This window comes from Neoarius graeffei, chromosome 6, assembly GCF_027579695.1.
Source record: "Neoarius graeffei isolate fNeoGra1 chromosome 6, fNeoGra1.pri, whole genome shotgun sequence".
NCBI lineage: Eukaryota > Metazoa > Chordata > Actinopteri > Siluriformes > Ariidae > Neoarius > Neoarius graeffei.
In genome coordinates, this window is record NC_083574.1 from 43249500 (window position 1) to 43272249 (window position 22750).

Genomic DNA, 22750 nt, shown 5'->3' on the forward strand with positions numbered 1-22750 from the left:
CGTATCGGTACAAAATCCCTAGTGTGGACAGGGTAATAGAGACACATAACCATTCACACCTACGGTCAATTTAGAACCACCAGTTAACCTAACCTGCATGTCTTTGGATTGTGGGGAAAATCGGAGCACCCGGAGGAAACCCACACAGACACGGGGAGAACATGCAAACTCTATACAGAAAGACCCCCGTCAGCCACTGGGCTCAAACCCAGAACTTTCTTGCTGTGAGGCGACAGTGCTAACCACTACACCACTGTGCTGCCCTTAGGTCTGTGATATTTTTCTTTATTTTTTTTGCTTCATCAAAGTTATTTATTGTTGAGTTCTTAAAGTTATTGGCTAATTTGACTTGAATTGAATGGGTTGTATCCAAACCTCAATGACTGAAAAACATGTCAGCCTATAAATAAAGTTAATTTAAACAATGAAATTTCATAAAAAAACAAGCAGAAACTTTATTGCTCTCATAAATAGGGAAGATATTTTTATATGTACTTAAATGATGAGCCAAACACTTGGATAGCTGAATCCAAAGGGAAGGCCAGTGAAATTTATTTTACAGTTAAAGTTTGAGAATGTATGTCCTTTGCCATTGAAGCAGATTTATTTCCAGTAGGCATAACATCTTTGGCAATTTCAATTAAATTAATAGAGAGATAAATGTCTGTAAACCCCCCCCACACACACACCTATTATAATAGTTGATATTACTTTGCCTTTTCTAATGATCATAAATAGACTGCTCTTTCAAGTCAGGTTAATGCTTAGCAATTACAATTTTTGAAGTCGTTCTACTTGCTCACATGCACATCAAAACAAATAATTATGCAAATCATGCTATACTTTACAATTCATTATTTGTGAAGGAAGCTGTTGGCTTTAAAAAAAAATCAGTGTACCTCTGCTTAGTACTATGCATTTCTGCAGCAGGTTTTGTTGCTTCCTTGTGATTATGCATGATGTTAGAGCTTATCTAGTGTGTCACATTTGCAAATTTGTAACAATTTGCACTATTTTCAAGGTTAGTGTTTGAGTAATTATTCTTTCCTTTTCTTGCAATTTCATCTTATATTGGCATTTAGTATATTCTCACTAAGAAAACTACACAGGGTTTTCTTTGAAGGGGTCTCATACAACTCTTTCTTCCTGCATCAGAATCTTGGAAAAGTGCCCAAACAGACAACCTGCATGGTGCAGGGGGTGATGAATGACTGCGATGATGATAGGAGTGTAGGGAGAGCTCGATGTGCTGTTTGACAACAGCAAGCTGCTGCTCAGTGGAAAGCGGGTGCTCAGCCCAATTCCTCATCCCCCTTGCCTGATACTAAGCACCACTGCAGCTGCTAGTGCTAACTTGCCAGATCCATCCTCTCTCACCTCTTTCTGCTTTCCATTTACTCTGCACACTCTGGGCATTGATGTAGACCTGTAAACAAATTGGGTCCTTGAAAGAGGACCATCTTTGGGCAGCAATTCTGATTGATTTTGCTTCCCACCTCCACGAAAAGCCCATTAAAATCTAAAGGCTGATAATTAGCTGCCAGAGGATATTGCTCTTTTGATGTACACCACTGTTCTATTGCCTCCATTGTGGAGCCGTAATGAGAACTGGACTTTCCACATGGTGAATTTCAATAATTGTCAAGGAAGCTGTTGGCTTTTAAAAAAGCAGCATATATCTGAGATAACACCCTGCGGTAATGCATTTCTGTAGCAGGTTTCGTCTCTTGGTGGCAATTATGCATTATGTTAGAGCTTATCTGGTGTGTGCACCATGTTCGAATAGCCACAATGAACAGGAAATAAATAAAATATTTAGCTGTCAAGGACATTGTCCATGTTCAGTCATGCATAATGAACTAGAAGTATATCTGATCTTGCTTCCTGGGAATGCAGCTAACATATAAGACATAGTCTGACTCTGTGATTTCATATTATTCATACTTTTGCTTAGGAATGTTAAATTAGTATTTTTATGAACTGGTCAAATTGGAATTTTTAAAAGACTAGAGAGCCCTCACTGTATATGTGTTTGACCTCTGTTATATTTGTACTTGATATAGTAACATGCCAACATATTCACCCTCCGAAAGGAGCAAGCGCAAAGGTTTGAGGCCCTGGTGCTGGCGCAACAGGAAGATCGTCAGGCGTTCCGGCACCTCCTCGCATCGGCGGGGTCCACCACCTCCACCGCCGCGGGCCCTCCCCACCTCACCCTAACGAAGATGGGCCCACATGACGACCCCGAGGCCTTCCTAGCGCTCTTCGAGCAAGCAGCTGAGGCCTGGGGCTGGCCGGTGGAACAGCACATGGCGTGCCTCCTCCCCCTGCTAACAGGCGAGGCGCAGCTGGCCGCGCTACAGCTCCCCGCTGACATCCGGCTGGTCTACGTGGACCTGCGCCGGGCCGTCCTCCAGCGTGTGGGGCGCACCCCAGAACAACAACGTCGGCGCTTCCGCGCTCTACGCCGAGAGGAGGTCGGCCGGCCGTTCGCATTTGGCCAGCAACTCCGGGACGCCTGCCGGCAGTGGCTGAAGGCTGACAACTGCGACGCCGAGGGAATCGTCGATCTGGTGGCACTGGAGCAGTTCATCGCACGACTTCCCAAAGGGACCGCGGAGTGGGTCCAGTGCGATCGCCCGGCATCACTGGATCAGGCCATCAAGTTGGCAGAGGATCATTTGGCTGCTGTTCCCACGGCAGGATCACAGATCTCCTCTTCTCCTCTCTCTCTCTCCCCCTCCCCTTCTGTGTCTCGTCCTCACCCCATTCCCCCACCGCAGAGGCAGGAGCCGGCTCCACCCCTGCTGGCCCGCCGCACCCGCAGTGCCCTCCTGTTTCCCGCTTCCGGGTCTGTCTCTCCCCCCCCCTCAGGTGAGTGAGCCCCAGAGCGCCGGTGCAGAGAGAGAGCCCAGGCTGGTTTGCTGGCGCTGCGGGGAGCCGGGGCACCTCCAGCATCAGTGCTCGGCAATGGAGGTGGGCATGGTGGTCTGGGTCCCCGACACACCAGGAACTGCCCTTGATCGGGCCGGAGTGTATCGCATACCGGTGAGTGTCCAAGGGGATACCTATCAGACTTTGGTGGACTCCGGCTGTAATCAGACCTCAATCCACCAAAGCCTGGTGCAAGACAAGGCATTGGGGGGAGCACAATTGGTGAAGGTGTTGTGGGGATGTTCACAACTACCCTTTAGTGTCGGTCCACATTCTTTTTCGAGGGGAGAAATTTAGTGTAAAGGCAGCGGTTAATCCTCGCCTTGCCCACTCAATAATTTTGGGGACTGATTGGCCAGGATTTCGGGAATTAATGACTCATTTAGTGAAGAGTGGGTCCTGCCGTAGTTCAGAAGGGGGAGGTCCCAGTGTGGCATTGGCGGGAGCAGCTGTCACAGAGCCGTCTACATCATCACCACGTCAGAGCGAGAAGCTGCAGGCTCCTCCTCCCTCTCTCGGGGAATCCCTCGCGGATTTCCCATTAGAATAGTCGTGAGACGAGACTCTGCAGCATGCGTTTGACCAAGTGAGAGTAATCGATGGTCAAACGCTCTAGTCAAACGCCACCCCGTCCTTCCCCTATTTCTCCATTATGAGGGATAGATTATACCGAGTGACGCAGGACACTCAAACTAAGGAAATGATCTGACAACTTTTGATTTCAAAGAGCCACCGGGAATTGGTATTCCAGGCGGCTCACTTTAATCCCATGGCTGGACACTTGGGGCAGGATAAGACACTAGCCCGAATAATGGTCCGATTCTATTGGCCAGGGATTCGTGGCGATGGCTGTAGGTGGTGTACGGTGTGCCGCGAATGCCAGTTAGTAAATCCAGTGGCCATTCCAAGAGCGCCTTTGCGCCCTCTACCATTAATCGAGATCCCGTTCGAAAGAATTGGGATGGATCTCGTCGGGCCATTAGATCAGTCAACACGGGGGTATCGCTTTTAGTTCTGGTGGACTATGCAATGTGATACCTGGAAGCAGTGCCTCTTTGCAATATCTCAGCACGCAGTATTGAGGAAGCGCTCTTCCACATCATCTCCTGAGTCGGAATCCCCAAAGAGATTCTGACTGATCAAGGCACCTTGTTTATGTCACGCACACTGCGCGAACTGTAGGGGTTACTGGGAATTAAGCCGATCCGCACCAGCGTTTATCACCCACAAACAGACAGTTTAGTCGAACGGTTCAATCGCACACTCAAGAATATAATTAAAAAGTTTGTACATGAGGACGCACGCAATTGGGATAAATGGCTTGAACCCCTGTTATTTGCAGTGCGAGAGGTCCCACAAGCCTCCACGGGGTTCTCCCCATTCGAATTATTATATGGGCATAAGCCACGCGGCATCCTAGATATACTGCGGGAAAATTGGGAGGAGGGACCTTCCCCGAGCAAAAATGAAATTCAATACGTTATTGACCTGCGCGCAAAACTCCACACACTCACACACCTAACCCAGGAGAATTTGCGGCAGGCCCAAGAACGGCAAATCCGCCTGTATGACAGGGGTACGCGCCTTAGGGAGTTCGCACCGGGAGATAAAGTACTCGTACTGTTGCCCACGTCGAGCTCCAAATTGGTCGCCAAGTGTCAAGGACCCTTTGAGGTCACACGGTGAGTCGGGGACGTTGACTATGAGGTGAGGCGAACGGACGGGGGGGGGCGTTACAGATTTACCACCTCAATCTGCTCAAACTCTGGAACGAGGAGGTCCCCATGGCATTGGTATCGTTGGTTCTGGAGAAAGCAGAGCTGGGGCCAGAGATTCAAAAAGGAACATTAACATTGCTTACTTCTCCGGTCCCCTGTGGAGACCACCTCTCCCTGACCCAACTCACGGAGGTTGCCCAGTTGCAGACCAAATTTTCAGACGTGTTCTCGCCCCTGCCTGGCCACACCCGGCTCATAGAACACCACATCGAGACGCCTCTGGGGGTGGTAGTGTGCAGCCGCCCTTACAGGCTACCCGAACACAAGAAAAAGGTGGTTCGGGAAGAACTCGAGGCCATGCTCGAAATGGGCATCGTCGAGGAGTCCCACAGTGACTGGAGCAGACCGGTGGTCTTGGTTCCCAAGGCCGACGGGTCGGTCCGGTTCTGTGTGGACTATAGAAAAGTCAACGCGGTGTCTAAATTCAATGCGTACCCAATGCCTCGTATTGACGAGTTGCTGGATCGACTAGGCACGGCTCGCTTTTATTCGACACTGGATTTAACAAAGGGTTATTGGCAGATCCCCTTGACTCCACTATCCCGAGAAAAAACGGCCTTTTCCACACCATTTGGCTTACACCAATTTGTCACTCTTCCTTTTGGGCTGTTTGGGACACCCGCTACGTTCCAGTGGCTTATGGACAGGGTCCTCCGCCCCCACGCCACCTATGCGGCCGCATACTTAGACGATATCATAATCTATAGTAATGACTGGCTGCGGCATCTGCAACACCTGAGGGCCGTTCTTAGGTCGCTGAGGCAAGCAAGTCTCACAGCCAACCCGAAGAAGTGTGCAATTGGGCGGGTGGAAGTACGGTATCTGGGCTTCCACTTGGGCAATGGGCAGGTGCGTCCCCAAATTAATAAGACAGTAGTGATTGCGGCCTGCCCGAGGCCCAAGACCAAAAAGGCAGTAAGACAGTTCCTGGGGCTGGCTGGCTACTATCGTAGGTTTATACCTAATTATTTGGACGTCACCAGCCCGCTGACTGATCTCACTAAAAGGGGGGCACCAGATCCGGTCCAGTGGACGGAGCAATGCCAGTGGGCTTTCTCTGAGGTGAAGGCTGCACTGTGTGGGGGGCCACTGTTACACTCCCCTGACTTTTCTCTCCCCTTTATGTTGCAGACGAACGCATCAGACAGAGGGCTGGGGGCTGTTTTGTCCCAGGAGGTGGAGGGGGAGGATCGTCTCGTGCTGTACATCAGCAGAAAGCTGTCGGTGCGTGAGGGGCGCTACACCACCATAGAGAAGGAGTGCCTAGCCATCAAGTGGGCTGTCCTCGCCCTCCGCTACTACCTCCTGGGGCACCCTTTCACCCTCTGTTCGGACCACGCGCCCCTCCAGTGGCTCCACTGCATGAAGGATGCCAACACGCGGATCACCCATTGATATCTGGCACTCCAGCCCTTTAATTTCAAAGTGGTCCACAGGCCGGGGGCACAGATGGTCGTGGCAGACTTCCTCTCCCGTCGGGGGGAGGGGGAGGGGGGGTCGGCTGCAGGCCGGACGGCTGCCCGGCCTGAGTCGGGCGGTGGGGGTATGTGGCAGCGGGGGCGTGGTCAAGTGTCGGTCTGTGACCGGAGGGCGGAGTCAGGGAAGGTAAGTGGCAGAATCAGTGCACCTGATGTCTGTTAATTTGTGTTTGTGTGTCTTCCCCAGTGACCGCGCCCTATATAAGGAGAGAGAGAGCTGAGGAAGGGAGCTCTCTCCCCAGCCAGACAGATGATATATGTGTGCGTGTCTGTGTGAACTGGGAGAGTGTGAATGCTGAAAAGCTGCAAATAAAGTTTTTGAAAACTCAGTTCTGGCCTGCCGCACTTCTGTGCTCCACCCACCCGCTCAAAGTGTTACAAACCCCAATTCCAAAAAAGTTGAGACACTGTATAAAATGTCAATAAAAACAGAAAGCGATGATTTGCAAATCATGGAAACCCTATAGTTCATTGAAAATAGTACAAAGGCAACATATCAAATGTTGAAACTGAGAAATTTTTTGAAAAATATATACCAATTTTGAATTTGATATCAACAACATGTTTAAAAAATTGGAACAGGGGCATGTTTACCACTGTGTTACACCACCTCTACTTTTAACAACACTTTGTAAATGTTTGGGAACTGAGGAGACCAATTCCTGGAGCTTTGAAAGAGAAATGTTGTGCCGTTCTTGCCTGATATACAGTTTCAGTTGCTCAACAGTTTTGGGTCTACTTTGTCATACTTTGCACTTCATAATGCACCAAATATTTTCAAGGGGTAGACAGGTCTGGACTGCAGGCAGGCCAGTTTAGCACCCAGACTCTTTCACGACAGAGCCATGGAGTTGTAATATGTGCAGAATGCAGTCTGGCATTGTCTTACTGAAATAAGCAAGGACTTCCCTGAAAAAGATGTCATCTGGAAGGCAGCAGGGACTCAGCCTCTCTTTTGAGATGCTCTTTTTGATACCCAAATCATGTTACTGACCTGTTGTCAGTTAACCAAATTAGTTTTTTTTTTATTTTGTTTCGTTTTTAACATTCCCCAAATATTTTAATAGTCCTCAAAAAGTTAATGCTGGCTCAAACAGAATGGTGTCAGCATTAACTTTTTCAGCAGTTTGTGCTACAGTAGCTCTTCTGTGGGATTGGACCATATGGGCTAGGCTTCGTGCCCCATGCAAATCAATGAGCCTTGGCCACCCATGACCCTATCGCTGGTTCACTGATTGTCCTTCCTTGGACCACTTCTGGTAGGTACTAACCACTGCATACCAGGAACACCCCACAAGATGTGCCATTTTGGAGATGCTCAGACCCAGTCATCTAGCCATCACAATTTGGCCCTTGTCAAAGTCACTCAGATCCTTACACTTGCCCATTTTCCTGCTTCCAACACATCAACTTCAAGAACTGACTGTTCTTATGCTGACTAATATATCCGACCCCTTGACAGGTTCCACTGTAATGAGACAATCACTGCCATTCACTTTACCACTCAGTGGTCATAATGTTATGGCTGATTGTTGTAAGTGATAACAGGAACTAATTTGTTTCACAGATGTTCCATAATATTAACTGTAACTATAGATAGATGAATGTAATGTAGAAAAAGATAGATAAATGTGGCATGCCACTTTTTAAAATAATTAATAATACAATCATTGACAGATTTCTGTGGTATAAGAGGAATTTTGGAAGTGATAATATGGAAAAATATCAATTTTTGCATTAAACCACAATATTGTTGATTATTATACATGCGGGCCACATTTTCCATGGAATAAAAATGCATTCTATTCCCATCTAGCAGGTTTATTGATGGCATGCAATATTATTATCATATCACTTATCTTCCATATATTACACCACTCTCCCCAATGGAGAATGAGCATGCATTACTGTTACAATATTGCATGTTGTCAAGATAACACGACCTCACACATCAGAGCTCATGCGAAGATTGAATGACAAAACTTTTCTGCTGCGCATGCGCGCAATCATTTCTTTGTTGGCTGGGAAAGAGAGACGATCCAGTGCTAGGTTTAAGCACTAAATACAGGGGTGCTTGAAAGTTTGTGAACCCTTTAGAATTTTCTATATTTCTGCATAAATATGACCTAAAACATCATCAGATTTTCACACAAGTCCTAAAAGTAGATAAAGAGAACCCAGTTAAACAAATAAGACAAAAATATTATACTTGATCATTTACTTATTGAGGAAAATGATCCAATATTACATATCTGTGAGTGGCAAAAGTATGCGTACCTCTAGGATTAGCAGTTCATTTGAAGATAAAATTAGAATCAGGTGTTTTCAATCAATGGGATGACAATCAGGTGTGAGTGGGCACCCTGTTTTATTTAAAGAACAGGGATCTATCAAAGTCTGATCTTCACAACACGTGTTTGTGGAAATGTATCATGACACGAACAAAGAAGATTTCTGAGGAACTCAGAAAAACCGTTGTTGATGCTCATCAGGCTGGAAAAGGTTACAAAACCATCTCTAAAGAGTTTGGACTCCACCAATCCACAGTCAGACAGATTGTGTACAAATGGAGGAAATTCAAGACCATTGTTACCCTCCCCAGGAGTTGTCGACCAAAAAAGATCACTCCAAGAGCAAGGTGTGTAATAGTTGGCGAGGTCACAAAGGACCCCAGGGTAACTTCTAAGCAACTGAAGGCTTCTTTCACTTTGGCTAATGTTTATGTTCATGAGTCCACCATCAGGAGAACACTGAACAACAATGGTGTGCATGGCAGGGTTGCAAGGAGAAAGCCACTGCTCTCCAAAAAGAACGTTGCTGCTCATCTGCAGTTTGCTAAAGATCACGTGGACAAGCCAGAAGGCTATTGGAAAAATGTTTTGTGGACGGATGAGACCAAAATAGAACTTTTTGGTTTAAATGAGAAGCGTTATGTTTGGAGAAAGGAAAACACTGCATTCCAGCATCAGAATCTTATCCCATCTGTGAAACATGGTGGTGGTAGTATCATGGTTTGGGCCCGTTTTGCTGCATCTGGACGAGGATGGCTTGCCATTATTGATGGAACAATGAATTCTGAATTATACCAGCAAATTCTAAAGGAAAATGTCAGGACATCTGTCCATGAACTGAATCTCAAGAGAAGGTGGGTCATGCAGCAAGACAATGACCCTAAGCACACAAGTCATTCTACCAAAGAATGGTTAAAGAAGAATAAAGTTAATGTTTTGGAATGGCTAAGTCAAAGTCCTGACCTTAATCCAATCGAAATGTTGTGGAAGGACCTGAAGCAAGCAGTTCATGTGAGGAAACCCACCAACATCCCAGAGTTGAAGCTGTTCTGTATGGAGGAATGGGCTAAAATTCCTCCAAGCCTGTGTGCAGGACTGATCAACAGTTACCAGTTGCAGTTATTGCTGCACAAGGGGGTCACACTAGATACTGAAAGCAAATGTTCACATACTTTTGCCACTCACAGATACGTAATATTGGATCATTTTCCTCAATAAATAAATGACCAAGTATAATATTTTTGTCTCATTTGTTTAACTGGGCTCTCTTTATCTACTTTTAGGACTTGTGTGAAAATCTGATGATGTTTTAGGTCATATTTATGCAGAAATATAGAAAATTCTAAACAGTTCACAAACTTTCAAGCACCACTGTAAATAAACTGAAACCTGAAACTAAAGATGTGCTGAACACCCAAAAGGCTACCAAAACTTCATTAGATCTTCTTCACACATATTTACAAGAGAAAAACATACCAACGGACATTGAAAAACTGGAAAAGAGACACGTTGGAGACATAAAACTTCTATGCTAGCGAGTGACTGACAGTTTGTACACAAACATGGCTGTGAGGTTTGCTTCATTAAAAGCAGAAGTTTTAGAGAGAATTTTGAAAGAGAACAACGCGCTGAACACCTGAAAGGCTACCAAAACTTCCCTGGATATTCTTCACGCATATTTATAAGAGAAAAACATACCAATGGACATCAAAAAACTGGAAAAAAGAGCAATAGCGGAAATATAAAGTTCTACTTGGAGGTGAGGAAAAGTGACAGAGACTTTGACAAGAGGACTTCACTCGTGGACTTCACTCAGCAAAGCCCTTTTGTTTTGAACAACTGCAATGGAACAATTAACTATGACCAAAAGTAACTTTGAACTTGAACTGTCAACCTGGATATAGCTTGTGTATAAGTTGGGTTGTTGTTCAGGCTTTTTGGACTTGTACCATTTTTATTGTTAGAACTTTGACTTTGTACATGTCCATTGGATTGACACAACACTGAATTACATTTGATCAGAATCAGCATTCAATATTGGTCAGTTACCCCCTGTTCTTAACTTTTTGTAAAATCTATAATTTTTCCATCAAATGTCTATGTAAAATAATAATAATAATATTGGCTGGCTTTTTTTCGTGGTATATCAGATATATTCCATTCAGCTACTCATCTTTGACTCATTCAATATCATGCTAGCTGAATGGAATATATCTGATATACGACTCAAAGTCAGCCAATATTATTTAATTATTTTCTCATACAAGCACACCCCATTGTATTATTCCTTCAATCTTTACAGCCAAAAAAGTAATTTTTTTCCCAGTAAGCCACCTTATAAAATAATTATTCATAAACATATTGTATGGAGAAGTTGAGAACACAGACAAATGATAAACCCTACGTGGCTCCATCGCTTCACTATAATTCAGGTGCTCTATTATGATGAGAAATCGTCACATCATTCCCATTGCCCTGGTTCAATGATGTGCCTTCCTCTTCACAGAGCGATACAAAACTATATGAAGAGCATTAATAAGACCAGGGGCCTCTGTTTCTCTCCCAGCAGGACTGAGCAAACTGGAGGTTCAGGTAGGAAGTGTTTATGAACTGCATGTAAAGACGTTGGAAAATTCCCCCAGTCTCATAAAGGAGAATCACTCAGAGGCCTCGAGTGATATAAAGTTTTGGCAGGGTAGATTAAGCACAGAAAAAGAAAGACCTGTGAAAACATGACACACATGGGAATGCACAAACTTGCAACAGGTCTTACACCATACTCCAGATGGGTGTCCTGAGATATTATCAAGAACTGGAAGCAGTTGATGACTACCACCCACCTCTGATCAAACAAAAGCAGTGTTGTGAAGAAGATACACTGATGAGAAACACTGATGTTGATTCAGTCAATGGGAAAAACAAAGCCACTCTAGTAAACATAATGTCACAACTGGAAATTAAGAAGAATCCATGAGTCAACTTGTAAGAAGTTAAAAATGGTTAAGATTATAGTTGGAGTTAGGAACCATAGCTTGCAGCCAATTAATAATAATAATTATCATTCAATAAAAATACAAGATATTTGCTTTTTCTTGACTTTTTACAAATTTTACATTGCTTTGGTTTGATGTAAAATACTTAGATTTTGAGTAAAATGTTTATTCTGGTTATTTTATTAGAATAAATCCTCAATGAAGCTCCAGATGGAAGGAAATATTTTTTGAACATATTCCTGAAGTTATTAAAAGTTGAACTCGAAGTACGCTATCCACGCCATTAAACACCATATAGCCAAAAGTATGTGGACACCCGAGTATTGACTATCCCATTCCAAAATCATGGGCATTAATATTTACTTTTTCTGACACACTTCTGGGAAGGCGTTCCACTAGATTTTGGACTGTAGCTATGGAGATCTCCCCATTCAGCCACAAGAGTGCAAAAGGTCAGGCACTGATATAGGGTGAGGAGGTCTGGGGTGCAGGCAGCATTCCAGTTCATCCCAAAGGTCTTCAGTGTGGTTGAGGTCAGGGCTTTCTGCAGGTCACTTGAGGTCTTCTACACCAACCTTAGCAAACCATGCCTTCATGCATCCTACTTTGTTCACAGGGACATTGCCATGCTGGAACACGTTTAGGCTCAGCTTTTTAGTTACACTGAAAAGAAATCTTAAAGCTACAGCATATAAAGACATTCTAGACAATTGTGTGCTTCCAACTTTGTAGCAACAGAAGTTTATGAAAGACCCACATATGGCTGTGATGGCCAGGTGTCCACATACTATTGGTCATGTAGTGTGTCATTGGCGTATAAGCTCCTGAATTCATAAAATGTCCTATTCAGCTTGAAAACAAAGAAGAGCATCAACACACTGTTCAGCATATACAATGTCACGGTGTTCATATTGCCCACATTATGTGTGTCAAGCCTCGAGCCTCAAAACAAATGCGACATTAGACTTTCAAAGAGTACTGTGGACAAACATATTTTGAGAATGTCCTTCTTGGATCAGGTTTAGATTAAGTGAAGCCTCCAGAAAAACATGCTGGATTTAATGCATAGCATCAGGGATCCCCATGTGCAGAAACATCTGTGGAAATCTCACAATCTAGAACACACTTCTCGGCAACCTAAACAAGAAGAGCTTCCAAATAGCTTTCTTTACTTATGGGAGTCATAAAAACTATCTTCCCATTTCCCTACATTCCAAATAATATGTGGAACTTGTACATGATGCTTCAAATGTAACAAACAACTGATGTATAAATATTAATTTCTTCTTTTTTTTAAGTGACATTTCTCCTAATGTTACATTTGTAGTTGCTACTTTCTGGTTAAGCAAGAAATAAAACACGACAGGACATGTTGGCTGTGCATCCTGATTAATTTCCAGGTTCTGAAGTGTATCATCTTTCAAATCATAGCAATTTGCCAAATTCCATCCATCCATTATCCATAACTGCTTAGCCTGTGCAGGGTCGTGGGCAAGCTGGAACCTATCCCAGCTGACTATGGGTGAGAGGCAGGGTACACCCTGGACAAGTCGCCAGGTCATCGCAGGGCTGACACATAGAGACACACAACCATTCACATTCACGGTCAATTTAAAGCCACCAATTAGCCTAACCTGCATGTCTTTGGACTGTGGGGGAAACCGGAGCACCCGGAGGAAACCCACACAGACACGGGGAGAACATGCAAACTCCACACAGAAAGGCCCCTGTCAGCCACTGGGCTCGAACCCAGAACTGTCTTGCTGTGAGGTAACAGTACTAACCACTACACCACCGTGCCGCCCTGTTTGTTAGACTTCACTAGCCTTTCTCTTTTATTATAATACACACAGCTGGTTCCATGCATGTTACAAAGAATGTAGCATTTCTGTTCTGAAAACTTTCCTGTGTGTGAAAACGTAAAGTTATGGTGTTATCTGGAACTGTTTAAAGCTGTGACACTGGAGATTATTTCCATAAATATTACAATGTCCTCACAGAAAACCCCCTTTTTTATGTCGAGCATCGATGCATTCATACAAGTCTGTTTGTAATTTATATTAGAATGAGGGCATTGATATAATCCTTGCAGGAGGCACCTTCTAACCCAATCATTACATTACATGCATTTAGTAGACAATCTTAATCCAGAGCAATGTACAACATACCCAGTGCAGCCTGGGGAGCAGTTGGGGGTTAGGTGCCTTGTTCAAGGACACTTGAGCCATTCTTGCTGGTCAAACCAGTGACCTTTTGGTCCCAGAAATGCTTCTCTAACCATTAAGCCATGACTTCCCCATCAGTAGAGAATTCAACAGTGTTGTGGTAAAATATGGGGACCAAATCTTTCCTTGGTATAATTTGCATTTTTCACAGATGCATGTTTTCAAATGCGACAAACAGAAAACATGATGCGTCTTTATTTTTTCCCCCGGTAATCACCAGTGTGTCTAGTCAGCTCCTAAACACAGATGGCTAAAGTATCCAACGGTCCCTTCAAATAGTCACCATGTTTATTTCTTTGCTGCTCCAAGTTTCTAAGCACACCACTGTGTGTGTTAGAGAAATGTATTTAAAGACATCCTCTAAGCCACCTTCAAAGAGTTTCAGTGATGCACTGTGTACAGTTGGAGCTTGTTTAGGTTTTTGCAGAATGGTTGACTGTCAGAGAAGATAAAGTGCTGTTTGGATCATTTTCCTTTCACTTCTGTTTAGCTCTGGTTTATTCATTATAGCATGCTCTCATGTCTGTGAAGCTGGAATGGACAAGCATGCTAATATTATCTGTGATCAAGGAAGTGTTACTACAAAATTACATTATTAATCATAGGATGCCTTGGTGTGTCACTTGATTTTGCACTGAACATTAACATCTTGTACTTTTGCATGACATTAATTGATCAGTTCAGTCATATTTTATTACAGTAGAATACAACTGAGGTGGCGGCACGGTGGTGTAGTGGTTAGCGCTGTCGCCTTACAGCAAGAAGGTCCGGGTTCAAGCCCCGTGGCCAACGAGGGCCTTTCTGTGCGGCATTTGCATGTTCTCCCCATGTCCGCGTGGGTTTCCTCCGGGTGCTCCGGTTTCCCCCACAGTCCAAAGACATGCGGGTTAGGTTAACCGGTGACTCTAAATTGACCGTAGGTGTGAATGTGAGTGTGAATGGTTGTCTGTGTCTATGTGTCAGCCCTGTGATGACCTGGCGACTTGTCCAGGGTGTACCCCACCTTTCGCCCGTAGTCAGCTGGGATAGGCTCCAGCTTGCCTGCAACCCTGTAGAACAGGATAACGCGGCTAGAGATAATGAGATGAGATGAGATGAACTGGATGGTTTGGTCTGACATGTCTGTCAGGCTTTGTAAATCTTCACGATGACAGAAAAATGAAAAGGTAAGTCTTTGTGATGAAAGACGCTCAAAGCTTCACTCAGTGACACACAAGCAGATAGTAGGAATGCCCAGAGTTGCATGCTGAGTGAAAGCTGAGTCCAGGAGAATAGTAGAGTGCGGTTTTTTTTATTTTTTATTTTTTTCCATTATACAGTATAGGGTTCAAGTACCTGTTGACTGGAGTGAGCTAGATTTAATTGGTTTTGGCAAAAACGCCACCATGCTAGCTTTTGACATATGAAGGAGTTTATTTTTTTCATGGTTGAAAAGCAAATCTGGATATAAATGGACAAGCTGTGGAAACTTTACATTTACTGCATGAAGATTGTCTTTACAGTAACAGGGGCATCATTCAACCATATGTTTTGAATCTCGGTTTAATTCCCACAGAGTGTTTTTCTTCCCCATCATATCCATGTAATGACTTGTGCTGCTGTATAGTTCCATTATTCATACACTTAACCAAATTTCAAGATTACTCATTTTGCTTTATACTGTATAATGGCTGAAGTTTGAGAAGGCAGTTAAACTAGAATATATTTAATACCTCACACAGTGTGGTACAGGAATAATCAGAAACACATCACGGGGTTAAAGTCAGAGCTGTTCATTGTTATGTCAATTTGTAATTCCTTACTGATTGCTCTGTTTTTGTGGTGGGTTTAAAGACTGAATCATTCCTGCCAACTCTCATCAGTTTCTTATTTGTTCAATTCTCCATGATACCTCTATGATCCATTTCCTGTCCTGAGCAGAAAGAAGAATATAAAAATAAACTTAAATCACAGTACTGCTGAATACTCAATTCTGATTGGCCAGAAGATGTTGGTTAATTTTCTATAAAAGCAGCTCTGTCAGTTTTCCAGCTGCTCATTCTAATACATTATCATTTCTATAGTAACTTTCTATATTACACTGAGATGAGTTTGTCAGATGGTCCACAAAATCTGATTTAAAAGAATGTGCATAATTGTTGATATGATGGCTGATGCTATCCCCTTTGCCCTCCACACTGTACTGCACCACCTGGAACAACAAGGAGCATACTCACAATTGTTGTTTGTGGATTACAGCTCTGCATTTAACACAATCATCCCCAGCAGACTGTTCTACAAGATGTCTGACCTAGGCCTCCATCACAACATCTGCCTGTGGATACTGGACTTTTTAAGTAACTGGTCACAATCAGTCAGGATGGGCCCTCACCACTCCCCCACTCTCTCACTCAGCACGGAGCCCCACAGGGCTGTGTTTTGAGCCCTTTCCTATACTCTCTGTACACGCATTACTGCATACCATTGCACAGCACAAACACCATCTTCAAGTTTGCAGACGACACAACAGTGGTGGGACTGATCATTGGAGGAGATGAGTCTGCCTACAGAGAGGAGGCTCAGAGACTGACAGACTGGGGCGCTTGGCTCCGAATACCACAAAGACCAAGGAGCTGATAGTTGATTTCAGAAGACATCAGGATGTTCATCTGCCACTGAATATAAATGGAGATGAGGTGGAGAGAGTTTCCAGGTTCAGGTTCCTGGGCTCACACATATCAGAAGACCTGACATGGACATACAGCACATACTGTCTCATTTAAAAAAGCACAGCAAAGACCAGAGGTGGACAGTAACGAAGTACATTTACTTGAGTCTTGTACTTAAGTACACTTTTTGAGTAGCTGTACTTTACTTGAGTATTATTTCTTTTGGAAACTTATGACTTTTTAACTTCACTACATTTGAAAGGCAAATATTGTACTTTTCACTCCACTACATTTCTATCAAGGTCCTCGTTACTTGTTACTATGAAGCAGCTTTGAAAGTGGATGGGTTTTTTTCCTTTCTTTTATAAAACGTGATTGGATTTTTCGCAGGTAAAACTGAGACAGCTGATCAGTAATCACTAGGGTCACATCACATCCATAGACTGTATAAAATCAAGATCAATGATTTCTCAGCAGCATTATTTGAACACGATCAGTTGATGGGAGAATGGAAGGAGGTGGTTCTTCTGGGGAATGCACGCACTCATGGCCATACCTAGAACCCATGTTTCAGTTTTTTGAAAGGATTAAAGATTCGCTTCATTTTAAACGTTTGCTTTGTTTGCCTAAAACGAACCACGTCACGGCCTACAAAAACTCGCCATCCAACCTGTGGAAGCATATTGAGGTATGTAACCATTTTATTCCAAGAGAAAGCTTGCAACGAAGTTGTCTGTGCTTTTAGAGCTAGCAATAACATTGCAATAGCTATGCAGTCTGGTTAGTCAAATGACTTTCTACGGATTTTCCCACTAAGTTGCCGTAGCCTTGTCCACGGCTAATGTTAACACATAGCTAGTTAACTTGGACACTGTTAGTTAGCATGTAAAAATGGAGTTACACTAACATGAATAACATTAACTTATCTGAAGTCCTTTCAGAAATATGTTTTAGCATAATCTTACCAAATAAACATAATGTAGAAATCTTTCTTTTCTAGTAGCATTAGCTACCCGATATGATTTTGAGTTTGAAAAGAGTTTGCTAGCATGTCAGGTGGTGTTTCACTGACTAGCTAGCTTAATGTTAAACCACCATGATGGCACATCATGCGTTCATTTTGTGAGTTCACATTTCTGTCTTTGGTAACAGCATTAGGTTTCGTAATCATTGTGGCAATAATACAACAATGCGTTGACAGAAAATTTACTTTTAATACTTAAGTATTTTTAAAAGCAAGTACTTCAGTACTTTAACTTAAGTAAAAATTTGACTGTACAACTTTCACTTGTATCGGAGTAACATTTGACCAGCGGGATCTGTGCTTTGACTTAAGTAATGAAGTTGGGTACTTTGTCCACCTGTGGCAAAGACTATATATTCCTGAGAACTCTCAGAAAAATCAACCTGTCCCAACAGCTGCTGATGTCCTTCTACCGCTGTACCATTGAGGGTGTCCTCACAAACAGCATCTTGGTATGGTATGGTATCAGCTCTACAGCAGATAAGAAGGCACCACAAAGAGTCATAAAGACTGCAGGAAAAAATCATCAACAAGCAGCTGCCTGCTCTTGAGGACATATACATGTCCTTGCTGCCTACAGAAAACACACTGTATCCTAAAGGACTCATCCCACCCTGCCCATCAGCTGTTGGACTGTCAGCCCTCAGGCAAGCGTTACAGAACAATCGAAGCATGCACCACTTGATTCAAAAACAGTTTCTATGTCAAATCTGTCACCACACTGAACTCTGCTCTGAAGTCACACACACACCACAATCAATAACATGTCAATCTACCTACATCTTGTGCAATATTTATTCTTATGGTTGTTTATCTGTTATCAAGTGCATTATCCTCTATTGTGCAATATCTATTACCACAATATCTATTACCACAATACAGTGGGGCAAAAAAGTATTTAGTCAGCCACCAATTGTGCAAGTTCTCCCACTTAAAAAGATGAGAGAGGCCTGTAATTTTCATCATAGGTACACTTCAACTATGAGAGACAGAATGGGGGAAAGAATCCAAGAAATGAATTAATTGGTAAATGCCTTGGTAAAATAAGTATTTGGTCACCTACAAACAAGCAAGATTTCTTTTTTTTTAAAGATATTTTTTGGGCTTTTTTCACCTTTATTGGATAGGACAGTGTAGAGACAGGAAATGAGCGAGAGAGACGGGGAGGGATCGGGAAATGACCTCAGGTCGGAATCGAACCCGGGTCCCCGGATTCATGGTATGGCACCTTATCCACCTGAGCCACGACACCCCCCCAACAAGCAAGATTTCTGGCTCTCACAGACCTGTAACTTCTTCTTTAAGCCCATGTTTACATTAGACCATATCAGCGGATCATCAGATTAACGTTTTTAAAACGATTAGTGTGCACACAGCAATGCCAATACACGATTTGCGTGCACACAGCAATACCAATACACGGATACGCTCGGCTCCGCAGGCATCCTGCGCTCCAAATTACTCCGCCCTGAACAGCGAGTGCCCTCTGGAGGGTGCACACTCCGGCCCTGTGCAGCTCACAGAGCACGCGAGTGAAGTGAACAAGCTGTGATTCGGGACTGAGCCGCTGTGTGTGTGATCCCAGCGCACATCACTTACCACTTGCAAGTGGAAGGATGGCAAGCCTAAAGACAATCATAACTACACAATGGGCAGTATTTGCATCAGTATTTGCAGTATTTTCATACTTTTATACTCTTTAATGAAAGGTGATACAAGGCGGAAGTCCGCGCCGTTTTTCAGCAGTCGCGTCACATGACCAACGCCAGCGAATCAGGAAGGTGGATGTCACAGTGACGTTGTCCAATGAGACACCAGCTAGAGCTCAGCACAGCGTATCCGCGTATTCTCAATGTTTACACAGCACCGGAGCTGACACGATCTGGATTGAATACGTGGACGCTGGCGGATTCCCGTTTCCCGGCGTTTCCAGGCGGTTTAATGTAAACGGACAGTGCATCCGCGAAGAAAACGAGACAGATACGGTCTAATGTAAACGTAGCCTAAGAGGCTCCTCTGTCCTCCACTCGTTACCTGTATTAATGGCACCTGTTTGAACTCGTTATCAGTATAAAAGACACCTGTCCACAACCTCAAACAGTCACACTCCAAACTCCACTATGGCCAAGACCAAAGAGCTGTCAAAGGACACCAGAAACAAAATTGTAGACCTGCATCAGGCTGGGAAGACTGAATCTGCAATAGGTAAGCAGCTTGGTGTGAAGAAATCAACTGTGGGAGCAATTATTAGAAAATGGAAGACATACAAGACCACTGATAATCTCCCTCGATCTGGGGCTCCATGCAAGATCTCACCCCGTGGGGTCAAAATGATCACAAGAACAGTGAGCAAAAATCCCAGAACCACACGGGGGGACCTAGTGAATGACCTGCAGAGAGCTGGGACCAAAGTAACAAAGGCTACCATCAGTAACACACTACGCCGCCAGGGACTCAAATCCTGCAGTGCCAGACGTGTCCCCCTGCTTAAGCCAGTACATGTCCAGGCCCATCTGAAGTTTACTAGAGAGCATTTGGATGATCCAGAAGAGGATTGGGAGAATGTCATATGGTCAGATGAAACCAAAATAGAACTTTTTGGTAAAAACTCAACTTGTCGTGTTTGGAGGAGAAAGGCAAGGCAAGGCAAGTTTATTTATATAGCACATTTCATACACAATGGCAGTTCAATGTGCTTTACAGAAGTAAAAACAAAAACAGTAAACGATAGAGAAATAAAATTACATAAAATAATTTTGAAAGAATGCTGAGTTGCATCCAAAGAACACCATACCTACTGTGAAGCATGGGGGTGGAAACATCATGCTTTGGGGCTGTTTTTCTGCAAAGGGACCAGGATGACTGATCCGTGTAAAGGAAAGAATGAATGGGGCCATGTATCGTGAGGTTTTGAGTGAAAACCTCCTTCCATCAGCAAGGGCATTGAAGATGAAACGTGGCTGGGTCTTTCAGCATGACAATGATCCCAAACACACCGCCCGGGCAACAAAGAAGTGGCTTCGTAAGAAGCATTTCAAGGTCCTGGAGTGGCCTAGCCAGTCTCCAGATCTCAACCCCATAGAAAATCTTTGGAGGGAGTTGAAAGTCCGTGTTGCCCAGTGACAGCCCCAAAACATCACTGCTCTAGAGGAGATCTGCATGGAGGAATGAGCCAAAATACCAGCAACAGTGTGTGAAAACCTTGTGAAGACTTACAGAAAACATTTGACCTCTGTCATTGCCAACAAAGGGTATATAAAGTATTGAGATGAACTTTTGTTATTGACCAAATACTTATTTTCCACCATAATTTGCAAATAAATTATTTAAAAATCAGACAATGTGATTTTCTGGATATTTTTTTTCTCATTTTGTCTCTCATAGTTGAAGTGTACCTATGATGAAAATTACAGGCCTCTCTCATCTTTTAAAGTGGGAGAACTTGCACAATTGGTGACTGACTAAATACTTTTTTGCCCCACTGTATCTATTACCAAGTACAATACCTATGACCAAGTGCTCAGTGTATGTTATGTGAATGTCTGTAGATTTTATATCTTTCTTGTTTGTAAATCTTGTATATTTTATGTAAATCTCTTTTATGTACGTATATATTCAGGACCATTTTGTGAGGCAGTGCATTGAATTTTGTTATGTATCTTACACAGTGACAATAAAGCAATCTTGAATCTGGTGAAGTTTTCTGTGAGGAGGCATTTATTTTTGCATAGTGTCAGCTTTTGGTAACTATCAGAGGTAAAACTGTAAGTTTTAAGCTTTTCAATATGAGAACCTTCAGGATGGATGGCTTTGTGCTTTCAAAATGCATTTTTTCTTATTAACTTAAAGAGAGAGAAAGTAAAAGGAGAAGCTGGTGATAGAATGACTGATTATAGCTGCTCTAACATTAGTCATAACAGGAACTAACTTGCTTTGGGGATGTTCCATAATATTAAACATAATTATAAATGCATAAAGCGTTTGATGTCATAATTTAATTCATGAAAGTAGTAGCATTGGCAAATTGCTGTGACATAAGAGTAATAAAATTATATGAAAATAATCACCTTCGCTTCATGATGAGCTACATCACACTATCCTCTCATTGATCATTTTCCTTGAACAGCATGCCCTGTTATTGTTTTATTGCTTATTTTAATATGATGGCATTCTCTGATTTTATTTTTATTGCAGTCATTGCTTTAACTATTATACAGTATATAAACTATACTTTAGGATGGCATGGTGATGCAGTGGTTAGCACTGTTGCCTCACAGCAAGAAGGCTCTGGGTTTGAGCCCAGTAGCTGATGGGGGCTTTTCTGTGTGGAGTTTGCATGTTCTTCCTGTGTCTGCATGGGTTTCCTCTGGGTGTGCTGGTTTCCCCCAAAGACATGCAGTTAGATTAACTAGCTATGTTAAAAATTGCTCATAGGTGTGTGAGTGCGCAGAAAGGAACCGGCCACCCTAGTGCTGCAATTCTGGCCAAGTCAACCAAACATGGTTTGCCTCAATCCCGGATCAGGTTCAGCAGTGATGACAAAACTATACTTTACTGACAACTGTAGTTAAAACAATTTCTCAAAAATCAACGATTTAGACTATTACAAAAATATATCATCTTATTTTGAAATGAGCTTGTACCTACATTGGTATTTTAATATTTCATTTAACAGTCAACAGATATGATCTAACAAAAAAAGGCCAACTTTTATCTCAATAAATCTACTTCACCATGATCATTACTGACACTTGAACTGAAGAAGCTGAAACAGACTTTTCAGCCAAATGAGATGACACACATGGTCCTGAGAACTTCTTTTAGCTCAAAAGTATTTTGAGCTAAGTATTGACACCACCATTAAACATCGAGCTAACTAATTTTAATTCAAGCGACAACAGGAATTGACCAACTTGGCTTAGCTAGCTAAACTGGTAAAATACTTAAAGCTCATAGGCAACGGTTTTAGTTTTATGCACATTTGAAACTTTATATGTTAAAAAACCCTCAGTAATTTTCTTCTGGTCCCAAGAAGTATTGTTAATAAGTAATGATTAAAATAAGTTAGTGCAGATCGTGGCGAATTTCTGTTCGGTAATTTTCGTGACCACTCGGTGCATGATGTCATTTAAGCCAAACAAATCGCTTGAGTTGAGTCCACTTCCGTTTACTTACATTGCCGTTTGGCTTGAGTGTAGACGTGCGTTCAGGAATTTCCAAAGAAAAACCATGCCTTATTGTTGTGCAGTGAACTGTAACAACGGGACCAGTTCAGGAAGAAGTTTTTACCTTTTTCCGAGAGAGGAGAAGAGGGGGAGTGAGTGGGTTGGCTTTTTCCGAAAGAGGAGACGAGGCGGAGAGAGTGGATTGTGTGCGTGA